Raw genomic sequence first — 16,836 nt, 5'->3', positions numbered from 1 at the left:
CACATGGGTAAAACTCGCCAGCCAGTGAAGTAATCTTTAATCCTTCCCTCATGTTCATTAGTTTTTCTTTCTAACAAAACAAATATCTGTTCTTTTTTAACTTAAAGATTTTATTTCCCATGTTCATGGGTTATATTTCGTTCTGTTTCATATCTGCCTTCTGTTTTTTCTGGTCTCCAGACTAATTGAGAGTTTGCTGTCCCTTCTCAATAAGGAGTTTATTTAAGGTACTTTGCAGAATGCTTTATTTCTACATCAGGTTGCATCGTATGAATTCTCATCTGTCATGGATTTCTTGTGAAGCTTTATAATTATCATGTGAAATCATCTTACATGTTTTCGTGGTTGCCCTGGCCTGCCTACGAGGGGTGCACAGCGTTGAATGGGTCTGAAACTTCTGTTGGAAGTGTGGGCTTTGTCATGCAGAGGAGGTCCTCTCTGGATGCTGCCCTCCCTTTCAGTGCTGGCCAACTTTTCTTTCTCATCCCAGATGTTCTTTCCTCCTTGGCGGTAGGAGAAGAGTATTACATTTCTGAACATATCTAGGGTTTGATGAAGGGATATTTTAGGCTTAATGTCAGTCTGTTCCTAGCTCATTACTTCTCCCAGGGAGCTTGATTCTGGTTGTGTCCTAAAGAATGCTTGTTGAAGTTTGCTCAGATACATTTCCTAAACAGAGTAGAGGCCACTCCCCATGGACCAGAGGGTTTCAGCTACTCGCCATTACGTTTTTGTATTCCCAGACATGGAGATGCTTCTTGTTCTCAAGAGTGTTTGTGTAGACTTGATTCTCCCCACCACACTCACACTATTTACATGCACTACTAGCCTCCCTGTGGTTGAAATGGAAGAAAGAGGGTAATCCAGTGGCTCCTTCCTCTTCTTCCCAGAGAGTATCATGTGACTTTTCTTTTAAAAACTTTGAGTCCTTTATTGGACTCAACGCTTGAGAAATCTCTTATGACTAAAGTGGAACGTGACTATAAAGTTAGGCTGAGCACTTCCCATCTCCATGATACTAGTTTTCGTGTGCTATTTTACAGGTACGTATGTCACCTGTATTTTGCATGTATCAAATTTGAAGTGACATTTTTACTAAAAGGCCAATATTATTACTAAAAGGACAAAATTTCCTCTATTTTCATCTGAACTTTGTGGCAAATTTTTCCAAACCCAAAGTTTACTTCTTTGATTTAAAATTTTATTATTAGATACTTAAAATCATGGCAGGAGGTTTAGAAGTAGTAGTTGAAATACATGTAGGCAACTTAAAAAAAAACTAAATAGGATATGCCGCTTTGACTGACAGTTTTTCAAGAATAGTAATGTCTACCTATGTGTATTAGGCTGTTTGTACAAGTGTGATGAAAATGTATGCCTGTGATGCACACGATGAAGAATGCAGTACTGGGTGAGGAGCGGGTCGGTGTCAGGCATCTTCGTCTCTTTGTAATTTTCCTTCCACATGGGTTTATGATAGCTAAAAAGTTATATTGCTGATACTTAACAAAATAAGATGTTTTGCCACTTTCTACCTCTGATTGGAGAAGCTAGAATCTGAGGTTCCTGAAAGTGGTTCTAAGCAAATCCCAATGGATTTGATTTTCACTCATCTGCCAGTTATTTTCTGAACTTCTGGGACAAGTAAAACCCCGAGCTTGGTTTTGGGAATTCAGTGGTAGCCCAACAGGACTCTTATTTTTAAGAATCGTGCAGTCTTGATGGAGAGGCAGATCATAATCAGACAGTCTCCCAATAAATGTAAAATGGCCATTGTGATTTTTAGATAGCATTGAAGTGCCATGAAGGTGATTACATGTGGGATAAGAGCGCTTATAACAGAGAGACTTGGGTACACAGGTGATTATCAAAGAGGGTGTCCTGGAGCAGATGACACTTATGAGATCTGAAGGGTGAACCGGGGCTATTCCATGTGGAGGGAACATGTTGAAGACTTTTTGGCTGGAAGGAGCATAGCAGGCTGCTGCAGAATCTAAAGCAGGCCAGCGTGGCTCCAACTTGGACAGCTGGGAGGTCATGAGCCGTGGTGCATCTTGCAAACCAGGTGAAGGGCAGTACGTATGTTGCTTTCTGATCCTTTGCCTTACAGTGATAGGAAACCATTAACTTGCCAGTCTCAAGCAGGAGAGTCATAGAATCAAACTCGTCTTCTTAATGGATTCTCTCCGAATACATACGAAGGCTTTGAGTTTGTGTAGTATTCCATTCTTGCATTGCTATTCAGAAATAACTGAGACTGGGTAATTCATAAAGAAAAGAGGTTTAATTGGCTTGCAGTTCTGCACTTTCCAGAGAGCATAGCAGCTTCTGCTTCTGGGGAGTCCTCGGGAAACTTTTACTTGTGGTGGAAGCTGAATGCGGAACAGGCATCTTACATGACGAAACACAAGCAAGAGCAAGAAGTGGGAGGTGCTACACGCTTTAAACAACCAGATCTTGCAAGAACTCTATCACAAGAGCAACACTAGCGGGGTGATGCTAAACCATTAGAAACCACCCCCATGATCCAATCACTTCCCACTAGACCGCGCCTCCAGGACTGAGGATTACATTTCAGCATGACATTTGCATAGGGTCACAGATCCAAACCGTATCATTTTGTTTAAAGGGTTCTAAGAAAAACGCGGCCCTTAAGACCAAAAAATTGTCCTTCTCTGTGTGGAAAGATCTCTTTTCAACTCAGTAGTTACAGACACACACACACACACACACACACACACACACACAGATACACACGGAACAGTGACAGTAAGGCCTTAGGCTGCTATCTACAGGGGAGAAAGTTTTTTCCTCCTAATAATAAATCTCAAGGGAAACTGGTTTATATCACCCTTTAGAAAAAGGGCATTGAAAATGTGGATGAAGGGGAGAAGAAAAGCAAAGCACACTGCCATGTGTGTACCTACACAACTGTCTTGCATGCTCTGCTCATGTACCCCAAAACCTATAATCCAATAAAAAATTTAAAAAAAAAAAGAAAAAGGGCATTGAGCATTTGGTAATGAAAAGCTAAAACCAAAGGGCGGCACATTCTCATCTTGCTGTGTTTCTTGGGCAGTTTTGCCCTCTACCTCCTCCTACCCCCAGGAGAAGTTATAGTCAAATCAATGGAAGAAATGTCAGAAATAGCAGGCAGTGAAATGGACAGCTGGAGAAGTGCCTTGAAGTTCCTCTTCATCCATGAGAATCTCTAATTTTATATCTTCAGTAGAGTTTAAGTTACATGTTCTCTCATTTTCTGTGGGCTTACAGTTAAAGCTGAAAGCGTAAGTTTCAATTTAGTAAAAGTGCTTAACCGGGAGAACCCATCCATGTGCTGAGTTCAGGTGACGAATCCAATACAGGGTTAGAAATTAGCCTTAAAAAATGGTTACCAGCCAGGTGCAGTAGCTCATGCCTATAATCCCAGCACTTTGGGAGGCCAAGGTGAGAGGATCACTTAAGCCCAGAAGTTCAAGACCAGCCTGGGCAGCATAGATCCCATCTGTACAAAAAAAAGTTTAAAAATTTAGCTGGGCATGGGGGTGCATGCCTGTAGTCAGTTACAGCTATTTAGGAGACAGAGGCAAAGGGATTGCTCAAGCCCAGGAGTTGGAGGCTACAGTGAGCTGTGATTGTGCCACACACTTCAGCCTGGGTGACAGACAGCCTGCCTTAAGGAAGAAAAAGTTACCATGTCTCTGAAAGTTGGACTTTTTTCTTTATGAAATTACATAATCACTTCACAATTAGCAAATTGAGTATTAGTTTTTACCTTGTTATAAAAGAGTTTGCATTCTTTCAGGAGCAGGGTAGAAAGTAACTGAAAGAGGTTGGGTGTGGATGTGGGTGGCTGGTGGCAGTGCTGAGCTATTGGGGCTGGTGAGAAGAATAGGAGCCCTATACCTGGAGGGTGTCTTAGAACCAGGTAGCAACCTTTAGTTCTCCCCTTTAAACTTTACGCTTGGCCCATGATTCCTAAAGAAAGTCAGGATTGTCAGCAACAAGACAAGGCAGAGAACCCAAAACACTAAATGGAACCACTGCTGTGGTTGGATAAGACACGTGGACACAGTGGTTCTCAGCTGGGAGTTGGGGGCTTTTGGCAATATCTGAGATGGTTTTGTTGTCACAAGTATAACGAATGCTACTGACAGTTAGTAGGTGGATACCAGGAGTTCTAACCATCCTACAGTGTTCAGAACAGCCTTTACAGAAGTAAAGAATGCTTAGTTGTTGGTATATTTAAAGAAACCACAAAGCCCCCTTTTATTCTTCTTTTTCTTAGGTTACTGAAAATGTTAGGAACCGAGCACTATTTCTAAGCACAGGAAGATGAGAATGTACTTTACTACCTAGTGAATCTGGGTTTTTCCAAACTATGGTCTGCTAGTTACCCTTGAGCATAGCTCCTACTCCTATTATCCAATACCTCTTACTTTGGGGCTTTTCTTTTCCTGTTGTTTTTTGTTTCGTTTCGTTTTGTTTAGTTTAGAGATGGAGTCTCGCTTTGCCACCAGACCGGAGTGCAGTGGCGTGATCTTGGCTCACTGCAATCTCTGCCTGCTGGGTTCGAGCCATTCTCCTGCCTCAGCTTCCTGAGTACCTGGGATTACAGGCACACGCCACTCCACCCAGCTAATTTTTGTACTTTTAGTAGAGACAGGGTTTCACCATGTTAGCCAGGATGGTCTTGATCTCCTGACCTCATGATCTGCCTGCCTTGGCCTCCCAAGGGGCTTTTCATTTCAAGAGAGCTGAGACCACATTAGTGGGAGTGCCTTGAACGTTTTCCATAAGAAATAAGCCTGTGTGATAAGGTTATATTTCTCCTGTCAACATATATTCGATTTCGCCTCCCCTCAGTGTCAAGCAGTATGAAACACTGTCCCTTCAGTTTCAGAGGTGTTGGCAACTGATGCTCAAGTTAAAGAAAGTAAACGAATGAAAGGAAGCAGCAGAGCGCTGGTGCGTCTCCTTATCCATGGGAGAGATGGCTTCTAATGGAAAGCACCCAGAGGTGGGTTAAAGTCGCAAGCCAGGCCCCCCAAGTCTGGCCAGCATGTCATAGCCACTTGCACGTTCTCTAGTCACTCACAGACGTGTGGCATTACCACAAGGCCTAGATTCCTTCTCTCCACAGGAATTCTTTTCCCCTTTCATTTTGTTTTTAAAAATTTTGACTTAATAGAAAATGTTGGAAGCGAGTAAGCACTCCCATGTAAAAAGCAAGAACGGGGTCAGGATCCCCACCCTCACCCGGACACCAGCTCCCACTTTGGGCAAGTCGCTTTACATTTTGGGGACTCCCTTGCCTGCTATCACAGATACGAATGTTGAACTACATTCTTCCCAGTATTTTCTAACCCTAAGGCTTTCCATTGTGAACCCTGACTATCTGAGACAGGTCTCAGTTAATTCAGAAAGTGTATTTTGCCAAGGTTGAGGACACATGCCCGTGACACAGCCTCAGGAGGTCCTGTCTACATTTTGGGAGGACATGAGACATCAATCAACATATGCAACCTGAACATTGATTCGGTCCAGAAAAGGCAGGACAACTCAAAGTAAAGGCAGGACAACTCGAAGCGGGAGGGGACTTCCAGGTCATAGGTAGAGCAAATGGTTGCATTATCTGGAGTTTCTGATTAGCGTCTCCAAAGGATGCGATCAGACACGCATTTGTCTCAGCAAAGGGGTGACTTTGAAGAGAACAGGAGGCAAGTTTGCCCTAAGCAGTTTCCAGTGTAAATTTACCCTTTAGCTTAGTAATTTGGGGGCCCCAGAATTTTCCTTTCATGCTATAATAGAGCAACAACTGGCTTTCCTCTTTTAGACTTAAAGTTTTCCCTATTTGGCTTTCATAGAAGGTACATCCTATTCAAGTCAGATGTGATTTGCTCTTCTCAAATTATGGAAAAGAGAGGAGCTTCAGGATGGTTCATTCTTAACGCGGTTCTTCGATCCCGGAGGCGTCTTTCTTTTCATGTGCTCAGCAACAGCAGTTGTTCCAGGGGTCGAGGCGGTAGGTAGCTCAGGATGTTCCGGGTGCATTCTGTTTCAGTCAGGGAAAGCAGGGTCGGCGTGCGCTGCCAGGAAAGTAAATAGAAATCCCGAACAAGGAATTGACATTGCTCAGGGACAGTCTGGGACAGATCTCAGGGACAGACACAAACGCAGTAAGAACCTAACATGCTGTTCTGTTGGCATGCTCCAGGCAGTTGGCCGCACCATAGAGTATGTAGGGACTGACGAGGGTCCTCTGGAATTGTGTGTTGTGTGAAGTGGAACTGTTACCATGAATGTGGACAAATGCATTACAAAATAAAATACAATTAAAATTGTCTTTGATTGGAACCAGAATGTTAGTCATTTGTAATCTTGGCTGCTCATGGAGAAGCTTTTTAAGTATCCAATGCTTAGGTGACATACCAGGACCTCCGAATGAGAATCTGAGTCGGAGACATAGGAATCTGTGTGTGTTTTTTTTTAAGATCCCTGTGTGACTCTAGTGTTCAGCTGGTATGGAGAATAGCTGATCTTCAGGAATGTTTATCAGATGCCTGATCAACGTCCTGTCTATACATACTTGGAACTGTGAATTGTTGCTTATTTCATTTTCCTGCAGTATTTCCTTTGGTTGCCTAGCTAATTTTAGTAAATCTAGAGGCTGAACGGTGCATTTATCAAATACACAATTATAGCAGTTGTTAGAAAACTCATCTGTCAAGGCTTTGTTTAGATGATTCCTGAGTTTTAAGAGAAGTTGGATAGGAAATCATCTAGTATTCTGAGAACCTGCAACTCACTGATTTAGACTTCAATCGGGCTGAAATTTGTCTTTAAGCTGGTAATATGACAGACATCTATGTTGATACTGTGACGTCTATGTTTTTATGTTTTTTCTGACAAAAACAAGTATCTTCTATTGAAGCTATTTTAGCTCTGTGGATTGGCTTTCCTCTGTGACGAATTCACTTTGGCCAATCCATGTTATTGATTTTTTTCTCTACTTACATCTGTGCCAAATTTCATACAGTAACACTGCAACTGCCTCACTTGTGTGTTGAACCAATAAAACACATGGCGTATGTATCCATGTACATGCTCAGGTTGGTCTTTTATGTCTCTGCCCATTCATGGATACATATGGAATTGATTCTTTAAAATCCACAAATTTTTACTAACACATCTTTCTACTGGCAGACAGATTTGACCAAATTTTCATCAAGTGTGATCTCAAATGTCTGGGGTAGACTTTATGATTCAGCTTAAGAAACTGGGGAATGACAGGACTGCCATCAATCAAGGGCAGCTTCAGCTAGTCCCTTGTGTCTTTCCAGGGGCCTTTTCTTTTATTAAATTAATCTTCAAACCCCCTCTGCACTGCCAGACTTGGTTTTTCTTGGAGAGGAAGCCGACTCCAGCTGGAACTGCTGCCTGGAGACTTAGAGCAGCCTCTGAGGTTGAGCTGCCATCTGGTGACCCCACAAAAAGCTTTTCTCCCTAAGTTGGCATGAGCTCCAAGCATGTGTTCAGTGCTCAGGCTTTTCTCTCTCGAACTTCGCCATCCCTTTCCCATTTTCTTCCAGATCCAGGGAAGCTAAATGCTCTCAGACACATACCCACCGCAAACCCTTCTGCATCTCCACAAACACAAGTTCACATGAGGACCCTTCGGAGAAGGAAATAAAGTATTAGATTTTTTGAGGTGCCAGCCAGCTGGCCTTTAGCTTAGTACCAGGTTTTCTTTTGGTCCTGAGCGTAGAGGCATATCTGTGTCTAGGGTCAAGTTCAGAGGGGATTAGGGAGTAGTCAGAAAAAAAATAGCTCTTTCAGGTAGGTGAAACCCATTATGCAGACTTGCTGGTATTCTCACTTCGAAAAACAGCAAACAGATCTCTAGGGAATGGCACAGTCTGGGCGAGACATGCATGGATTCTGAACCAACGGATGCATTTCAGCTCCTCACTGTTTCTGAAGTCATTTGGCACCAAGATAGAAGCCTTGGAGGGAGCGGCAGGCTGGCAGAGCAAGTAGATGGGGCCTGGCTGGGTAAAGAAACCTCACTCACAGCCCATCATTGTAGGGAGGCAGCAAAAGCGATTTAATTCCACATTTATTCATAAGCAAAATAAAGGCAATAGGGGGCAGCTTTTAGTCTTACAACTTTGTCCACTGTGGCTTTGCCCCTGTCATAAACTTCTCGGTTTCTGACATGTCTTAGGCATTGTCCCCATTTAACATTAATATTTATACCAAAGCTGTTTATTGACAGAAATATTTACTGACTTGAATGTTGTTGTGAATGTCAAGTGTGATGAGCTACTTGAGAAACAGCCATCTGAATGGTGCAGCCATTTCAGAAAACGCTGCCATTTTCTTAGGACGTTCGACTTAACATTCAAGTGCCCTGGCAGCTCTGCTCTTGAGTACCCAAGTGAAATGAAAATTTGTTCATACACACACACAAAACTTGTATGCAAATATTTATAGCAGCTTGACTTGTGATCTCCAAAACCTGGACACAAGCCGAATGCCTTTCATCTGGGGACTGCGTGCTGCTGTGGAATACCCCTAACATGAACACTGACTCGGCAATAAAAAGGAACGTACACACACTAATGGATCTTAAATGCAAGAACATGAATGATACTTTCTTTTTCCTTTTTTTTTTTTTTTTTTTTTTTTTGAGGCAGAGTCTCCTTTGTCGCCCAGACTGGAGTGAAAAAAAACCAGATGCAAAAGACTAGTAACTAGTGACTGTATGATTCCACTTCTGTGATGTTCTTACAAAGGAAAAATTAGAGAAAAGTAATCAGTGTTTGCCTGGGGCAGGAGGGGAAGGCATTAATGAAAGAGACCTGGGGGGTTATGATAATCCGTATCTGGTTTGTGCTGGTAGTTATTGGCTGTATACTTACCGATTCTGGCAGAACTCCACCTGTGCGAGGTGGGTGAGGTGGGAGGGGCTCTTACCCAGCATGGCCTGCTCTGGGCATGAGAATTGTAGTTGCCATTGTGGATTGTGACCAGTCCTCTGGATGATTACCTGTAACCACTGCAACTTTGGATACATCAACGATGGCCAAAGGATCGGTTAATAAAGACCAAAGACACATGAATGAAATGGGAACTTTGCAGTAAACTTAACTATAACATTCACAAGACTCTACAAGGGTTATCTGGTCTGTATTCTTTCTCCTCTCAAATTCTGCCATCTTTCGTCAACATGGATCATATTGTGTTAGTCTGTGTTCGATATTTCTAGCTTCAAAATCCTGACTGTAAGTTAAACATTCTCAGTCTGAGGACGCTTTTATTAAAATATCTAATCATTATTCCTGTAGGTTTGTCCCTAATGCTGACCGCCAGCTTTGTGGATAACCTAGGAAAGTGTGCACTTTCCCTTGACCTTGTTCTGCTCTTCCACCTTTTGCCCTGTGATTGGCACCCGATGCAGTCTCCCTCTTTGCATGTTTTGCCTTAATTTTTGTGGCAGGTAGGAGTGTGGATTAGTTTTCTAGGGCTGCCATTAAAAAGTGCCACCAACTGGGTAGCTCATAGAGGAGAGATTTATTGTCTCATGGTTCTAGAGGCTGGAAGTGTGAGATCCAGGCATCAGCAAGGTTGGTTCCTTCTGAGGACTGCGTGGAAGATGCTGCCCCAGGTCTGCCCCCACCTTCCGGAGGTTTGTTAGCCATCTGTGGTGTTCCTTGGTGTGTGGGACAATCACTGTGATTTCTGTATTTATCCTCACATGATGTTTTCCCTGTGTGCATGTCTCTGCATCCAAATATCCTCTATGGCTAAGGATTAGAGACCCACGCTTCTTCAGTAAGACCTCATCTTACTAATTACATCTGCAAAAACCTACTTTTCAAAGTCATATTCTGAGGTCTTGGGGATTAGGACTTCCACATACGTGAATTTTACTTTATTATTTTTTTATAGCCTACGGCATACGGTATTCCCAGGCAGTCTCCGATCCAAGTACTATACTAACCAGGCCCGACCCTGCTTAGCTTCTGAGATCAGACAAGATCAGGCACATTCAAGGTGGTATGGCTGTAGACTACATATGTGAATTTTAGAGGGACATGATTCAACCCATAACAGAGTGTATTCGTTTTTAACAAGAGGAAGAGTTTGTCTGTCCTCAACCCCAGACAAACACATGGATGCCACAAGACCTACCTACCTAACAAAGCCAAATACCTTATCAGGCTGCAGTATAATAGGGAATATCCCTGCAGAATCTGCTTTGTGAAAGCTACATCAACCGGCACATTTTTTATTTAAACTTTCTTCCTCAAAAATAGAGTACAGAAGTTTAAGGTTATATTTTTGTGGAATGTACATGTAGAGTTAAGATTAAATAACTTTTGGGTGGAAGTTTGTGAAATCAGTTTGTGGTTTTGTCCCAATTTATAACAAGCCCCGTTAGGGTCATGCAATTTCTACCACAATGTTGCAGATGTAGACCCTGTTTCTCCAATACACCGCATCGGCCATTCATTTCCTGTAGGTGTGACTTACTAGGTAAGATGTTTCATGGTACCACCGTGAGCTTACATTTCAGAGCTGCAGTTTCTTTCAGCTAAATTATTGGAAGTTCTAACCTAAAGACACTTTTTGGGCAAGTAACCATGTTATAAATTCTTCGAAAACGTTGCACCTGTGGTCAGTTTCAGACTCACCGTGCTCTAATCTAGACTCACTGAAAAAGCCATCTAACATTACTGTAATCAGATCTCATGGGAAACACTAGTGTGAACTAGTGATGTCTAAACTCCAGATATTGTCAGGAGTTACTTGGCACCTGTGTAGCCTTTTTTAGTCCCAGCTGCTGTTCCATTTGTGCCTTGTAGCACAGATAAAACATGGTCTATTTGAAATGGGGGAAAACTGAAGAACCAGAAGAGCATTTAGAATGGTAATTATTTTTAAGATTTTGACAGTGCATTCATTTAGCAAAAATATAATTAATACCTTGTACGTGAAAATATTTTAAAAATTGGCATTTCCTGTCCTTGAGATGCTCCTGGTGAAATGGGAAAGCTAGGGATGTAAATAGATGAATCATTTACTATACCAAATGAAATAATGAAAGCATAGGTTAACTTCTATAGGATTCTGGATGTTTAAGGCAGTAACTCTAACTCGTGGTAATGATAGTACAGCAATATCTCTATTTTCTACTTGTGAAGGTGTGGCAGTAGGATTGAAGATAATTATTGTAACTTCCTTGATTTTATTTTTTTTCTCTGTACTTTCAACAAAGTTATTTCAACTAAAATGGTAAGAAAAGAGTAGTGTGAATGTCTTGGAGACTTGGGGTTAAAAATTAGGGTTGGGGCTCTGTATTAGGAGTCCTCAGAGAAACAGAACCAACAAGATACCTAGAAAGAGCAATTTATTTTAAGAAATCAGCTCACACAATTGATGGCACTTAGTAAATTAAAACATAGGGTCAGTTGGAGATTGAGAAAAGAGTTGATACTGCAGTCTTGAGTCTGACGACTGGAAACAAAGGCAGGTTTTGTTTTGCTGCCTGGAGGTGGGAGTTTTTCTTCAGTGAGCCTCAGTGTTTGCTCTTAAGGTCTTCAGCTGATTGTATGAGGCCTATTCACAATTTTTTTTTTGAGACAGAGTCTCACTTTTTCAGACTGGAGTGCAATGGCACACTTCTCTGCCTCCCAGGTTCAAGTGATTCTCGTGCCTCAGCCTCCCAAGTAGCTGGGACTACAGGTGTGCAACACCATGCCTGGCTAAATTTTGTATTTTTGGTAGAGTTGGGGTTTCACTGTGTTGGCCAGGCTGGTCTTGGCCTCGAGCGATCTGCCCGCCTTGGTCTCCCAAGTGCAGGGATTACATGTGTGAACCACTGTACCCGGCCCTATCCACATTATTAAAGGCAATAGACTTCACTCAAAGTCTACTGATACTGGATGTTTATCACATCTTAAAATGTCTTTACAGCAACATCGAGACTAGCATTTGTCCAAACAACTGGACACCTTGGTCTAACCAGATTGACACACAAAATAAAACCATCTTAGGGGACACACATGTATACTCTTTAATGTCTTCAAGACATGGCGTCCTCAATGAAGCACAAGTGTTCTGAGAAGTCGTAGTTTATTTTTGTGAAAATGATCTGGGGTTCAGCTGCAGCTGCCTGCCCTCTGAAGGCTGTCCCTGCCTCTCTATTCAGCAAACATATTTATGTTTGCTGAACTTTGAAAGTGAATAAGGCTAACCCAACCGACCAGTAGAAATGATGCTTATTTACATATTTTGACATATCTCATAAAGCAGACTTTTTGAATAATGTGATATAAAATGGTGAGAGAGGAGATTAAGAAGGAAAATTATTATACAGTGATTTTCTTCTGTGAAGTATTTCATTTGGCCACATTATCAAATCAATCTGTGGTAAAGTCAGTTGTGCCATTTCACATGGTTTTAATTATGTTACAGAAAACCCATATGATATTCTAGAATCTCAAAAAATCGATTTGTAATAACAGGAAATCCGGGACCTTTTTTATTTAGTCTCTTTATAACAATTGGTTCCAGCTTCACAGGGTAAGGGGGAGAACCCATAAAATTTGTGACAGCTACAATAATACTGCCTTGGCTCGATTAAAGTCAAAAGCAGGCTGATTGACAGATTGATCTGATACTACAAGACATTTTTTAAAAAACCTGCATAACTCACTGTTACGGGCTTCATGCTTTATTTGTTCTCATGCTCAGTAATGATGACAATGCCAGCAAATGCCAAGTAAAAAGTTCTGTTCATTTTTGTTTTCTTCCCCAGATACCATCTCTGCCAAAACAGCCACAACAAAAACCCATTTTGGTGGGAACCCTTGCTCATTCTGAAAAGGATGTAGGCTGTTCCTGGGGTTCTCCAGAGACTAAAGACTAGCCTGGAATCTCCAGTAGTCTAAAGGGTGAACTGTATCTAAACAGCACTTGCTTGCTACCAGCTCTCGTTAAAATCCAGATTGATGAGGCCCACCCCTAGAGTTTCATATTCAGGAAGTCTTGGGTGAGGCTTGAGAACTTACATTTCTATAATTCCAAAGTAGGGATCATAATTTGAGAGAATGATTTTTCTGTATGTATGAGATAAAACATATTAGGTTAAATCAACCTCATTATAAACCCTCCATATATGTACAGATTTCCCATTTATCCTTATGTTTATTCATTTTAGTATTTCATGGGGCTACTATAAGGATAGATTTTTAAAAACCACTACTATCAAAGACCTTAACATCTATTTTTTTTTTCAAAAAAAAAAAAAAAGGCAAGAAGAAACATAAGGAAAAGTTACATAATAATGTAAAGAAATAATAGATGATTACTTGCCAAATGCTTCAACCTTTCCTGATGTCATTAGCAAGTTAATTTCTAAAAGGAGCTGAGTTAATTCTGGCTTGATCTCCTGCTGATCCAAAAAAGGAGCACATTTCACTCTTAGGGACTGACTGCTATTATACTCAGAAGTGCGAGGGTGAATTTCTGGCTGAAGCTCATATGTTGCAACTCAGCAGTTGACTTGCTCTTGTGATGGAGCATGAAATTGAAGCAATATGGCTCCCAGCTGAAGGACCAGCTTTGTGGGATTCAGGCCAAGGGCACTGTTAGGAGACCACGTGAATGACAGAGGCTCTGATGTCTCGATTTTCATCCTGGTTGGTGGGCAGCCTAGGGCACGTCCGGCTCTCCTGAAGCCAGTGTTCTGGGATTCCACTTTGATTCCCTGGCTCAGCAGCAGTTCTGCCCTTTGTCCTTTCTGAAAACTTCACACACACAGCAATTTAATATCACATTAATAAGCTGCCTGAGGCCCTGGGGAGGTCCTGTCCCCCCAAGCACATCTCCAGGGATGACTTCCCTTTCATTTTATGGGAGGTCACTGCCCTGGCAGTGTCACAGAAAACTCTCCTTCCCCTCACTGTGATCTCAGGGATCCTGGTAGCTAGTCTTGCTCACAACCATCTGGAGATTACGTCAAATCCAAGAGAATGTATGCAAAGTCTCGCGAATGCAGAAGTGTGACAGCCGGCGACCAGAGACAGACATGGTGTCCTTAGACCTCATTGATGCCCCTGATCCAAAACTGGCGGCTGACTAGCTGAAGTACTGGCACTGGGGCCTGGCCTTCAAAGCCCCTTCCCACAGAGCAAATGGTCTCTCTGAGGGTGGTCCCACTTGACCTCAGCAAACATTTTGTGTCTCTTTTGTGTGGGTTCTTGTCCCCAGCACCACCTACTGTTCCCTCTCCTTTGTGGGCCGTGCTTGATGGCAGCACTGGTCCGTGGTGCGCGGCTTCCTACTTAACTATTCATCTCGGCGTGATCTAGGGGAAGTTCCCCCTCCTAGGCTAGATCCAAGCTCCTAAAGGAAATGATGATACTTTACCCTTTGCCGTTTCCCACCACATCGGACACAACGTGGAGTGGGTGTTGAGGAAGAACTTGTCAAATAACAGGCAAATGGAGAGTAGATCTTCAAAAGTAGAAATGGCTTCCTCATTCTATTTAAGAATGAGAGAAGTTGCAGAATCTGGCACTATCTGGGTAGTGATACCTGACTAAGAAAAGGGTGCTGAGGCTGGGTACAATGGTTCACACCTCTTACCCCAGTGCTTTGGGAGGCCCAGGCGGGAGGATCGCTTGAGGCCAGGAGGTTAAGACCAGCCTGGGCAACAGAGCAAGACCCCATCTCTACAAAAACAAAATTAGGCGTGGGTGGGTGTGTGCCTGTGGTCCCAGCTACTTAGGAGGCTGAGGTGGGAGGATCACTTGAGCCTGCGACTTTGAAGACTATGATTGATTGTGCTACTGCACTTTCGCCTGAGCCATAGAGCAAGACCCTGTCTCTTTTTTTGTTTTTAAGGGCAGGGGGAGCTTGAATTGCTAAAAATAACATCTGTTTCCAACATTCTGTAAATAAGAATTTCGGCTTTGTGCCTCATTTTGACTCTAAATGACTAGATGTGTCATTTCGGCTACTTCCTCTTTGACATTGTTTTCATATCTGCAAACTGGGAATTTTATCTAGCTTGCAGTGCTATTGGAAAAATGAAAGGAATTGATGAATAGACGCAAAAGATAAATTGACTAATGGGTAGTTCATTGGCATCTGAAATCTAATAGTTGCTCAAAATATCTGTTTTTATTACCAGATGTACCATTTTTAGGACCACCTGCTAGTAAAATTGGCATCAGTTGAAGCAACAGATTTGAAGGGAGTCTTGGGTTTCTTGTAAGCTGGTACAATAAAGCACTTAATATCTTCTTAATGGGCCACAGCTAACCCAGCCCTGTGAGGCAGATTCTATGGCTTTTCTAGATGGGGTTGCTGGAGCTGGGGGGAGAACTTTTTGACTAAAAGAGAGTGAAATTGAACATTGTTCAGAGTTAACCTGAGACAAACACCTCTGCAGAGCGGAAAGGGGAGTAGGTTTGAGAGTGGAAACAGCCAGTGAAGAGAGAAGGTCCGTGAGTGTAGTGGGTGAGAGGACGCTCAGGCAGGACTTGAGGGTGGAGATGGCAGGTGGGAGGTTTAGTTGGTGAGATGTCCCTGGATGGAGAGAACTCATGCCCTGCCCATGTCATTTATGTGAATCAGCTTGTTGTGAGATTCCAGCCTACCCCAGTGATAAGCACACTCTCTGCTCTCACAGATGGGCAGAGGTGTCCAAGTGCCCACCTGCAGGGCTTACCTTGGCTCGATACACTCCCTTCCCAGAAGCTGAGGCCAGCAGCTGGGGAAGGAGGCACATGCCCATCTGATGACATTGAGATGGATGGGGCCACTTACAGCATGTACTGTTTTTGATCTTTGCAGGTGAACTGAGCAGATGCTGCTGGTCTTCTAAAAGACTAGTTCCAAGTTGCTTTGGTTTAGCCAGCTTCTCCCTAGTGCTAGTGATCAAGAAAGGGAGTAATCAGAAGGCTTATGTTATTAGAGAGTCTCTCGAAACCTTGCTAAGTGGAAAAGAAAATAGTCCATTGATTTCTTCTTGGAGGCCAAGTGGAAAAAGGTGCTCAAAAGTCTGTTTATGAATTCCAGAAGTCTTGGGGAGAAGTAATACCAGGTGCTTTCAATCACTTCTGTACTGAACTCGCCACTCACCTGTCTGGCTGTCCCAATCCCTTTACACAGTCTGTGCAGTAGCTAGTCACTGAACAGAGCAGAGGCAGGGATTGTGGATCATGTTCTTCTTATAAACCACATGAGTGGCTTGTGAGAAGATAGCATTGTTACAGCAGGGCAGAACCTCACATTCTGTCGAAAAAAAAAATGGGCCTCTTATTTCCGCCAGGTAATTTGAAATATCAGGACTTCGAGAGGTTCAGGTTTGGAAAGTGCCAGAAGAACCCCTGTAGAAACCCACTCTTGACCTGAAAAGGATTCTCCTAACTTTTCTATATGGTTCTTTCTATATGAATTCAGACTTTAAAAAAAATAGAAAAAGGATAGCTACCACAGCAATTTCTAAAAATCTATGAGCAAGAAGAAAGTTCGAAAACAAATGAAGAGAATTTTTAAATAGAACAATTTCAAAATAGCATTAGGAAAGGGATTGATGCTTTTGTATCTGGTATGTGTCTGCTGATAAAACCCAGAGGGAGTTGTTGGGTCTGCTTTAAATCTGCACACTGTTGGCAATGACTTTATGCATGATAATCTTTATCCCAGTCAGTAACAGAACAGTGTGGGGTAGTGGTGAACAAAGTCACGTAGTCGACAAGTCTCGAATAGAGTTTCAGACAATTTTAGGCAGTGCATAGGCGATCATCAGCCCTGAAA

The 16,836-nt window shown here is 42.5% G+C and overlaps 1 protein-coding gene and 1 pseudogene across 10 annotated transcripts in view; one reads left to right on the top strand and one right to left on the bottom strand.

Moving 5' to 3' along the window:
- CCBE1 (collagen and calcium binding EGF domains 1) overlaps positions 1-16,836 on the top strand; it is a 296,722-nt gene that overhangs the window by 118,324 nt on the left and 161,562 nt on the right. The window lies entirely within an intron of this gene.
- LOC118147114 (5S ribosomal RNA) lies at positions 9,953-10,076 on the bottom strand (annotated as a pseudogene).

The sequence above is a fragment of the Callithrix jacchus genome, chromosome 13, assembly GCF_049354715.1.
Source record: "Callithrix jacchus isolate 240 chromosome 13, calJac240_pri, whole genome shotgun sequence".
Lineage (NCBI taxonomy): Eukaryota > Metazoa > Chordata > Mammalia > Primates > Cebidae > Callithrix > Callithrix jacchus.
Note: the sequence above shows the minus strand (reverse complement) of the source record. Positions and strands in the feature narration are given on the sequence as shown.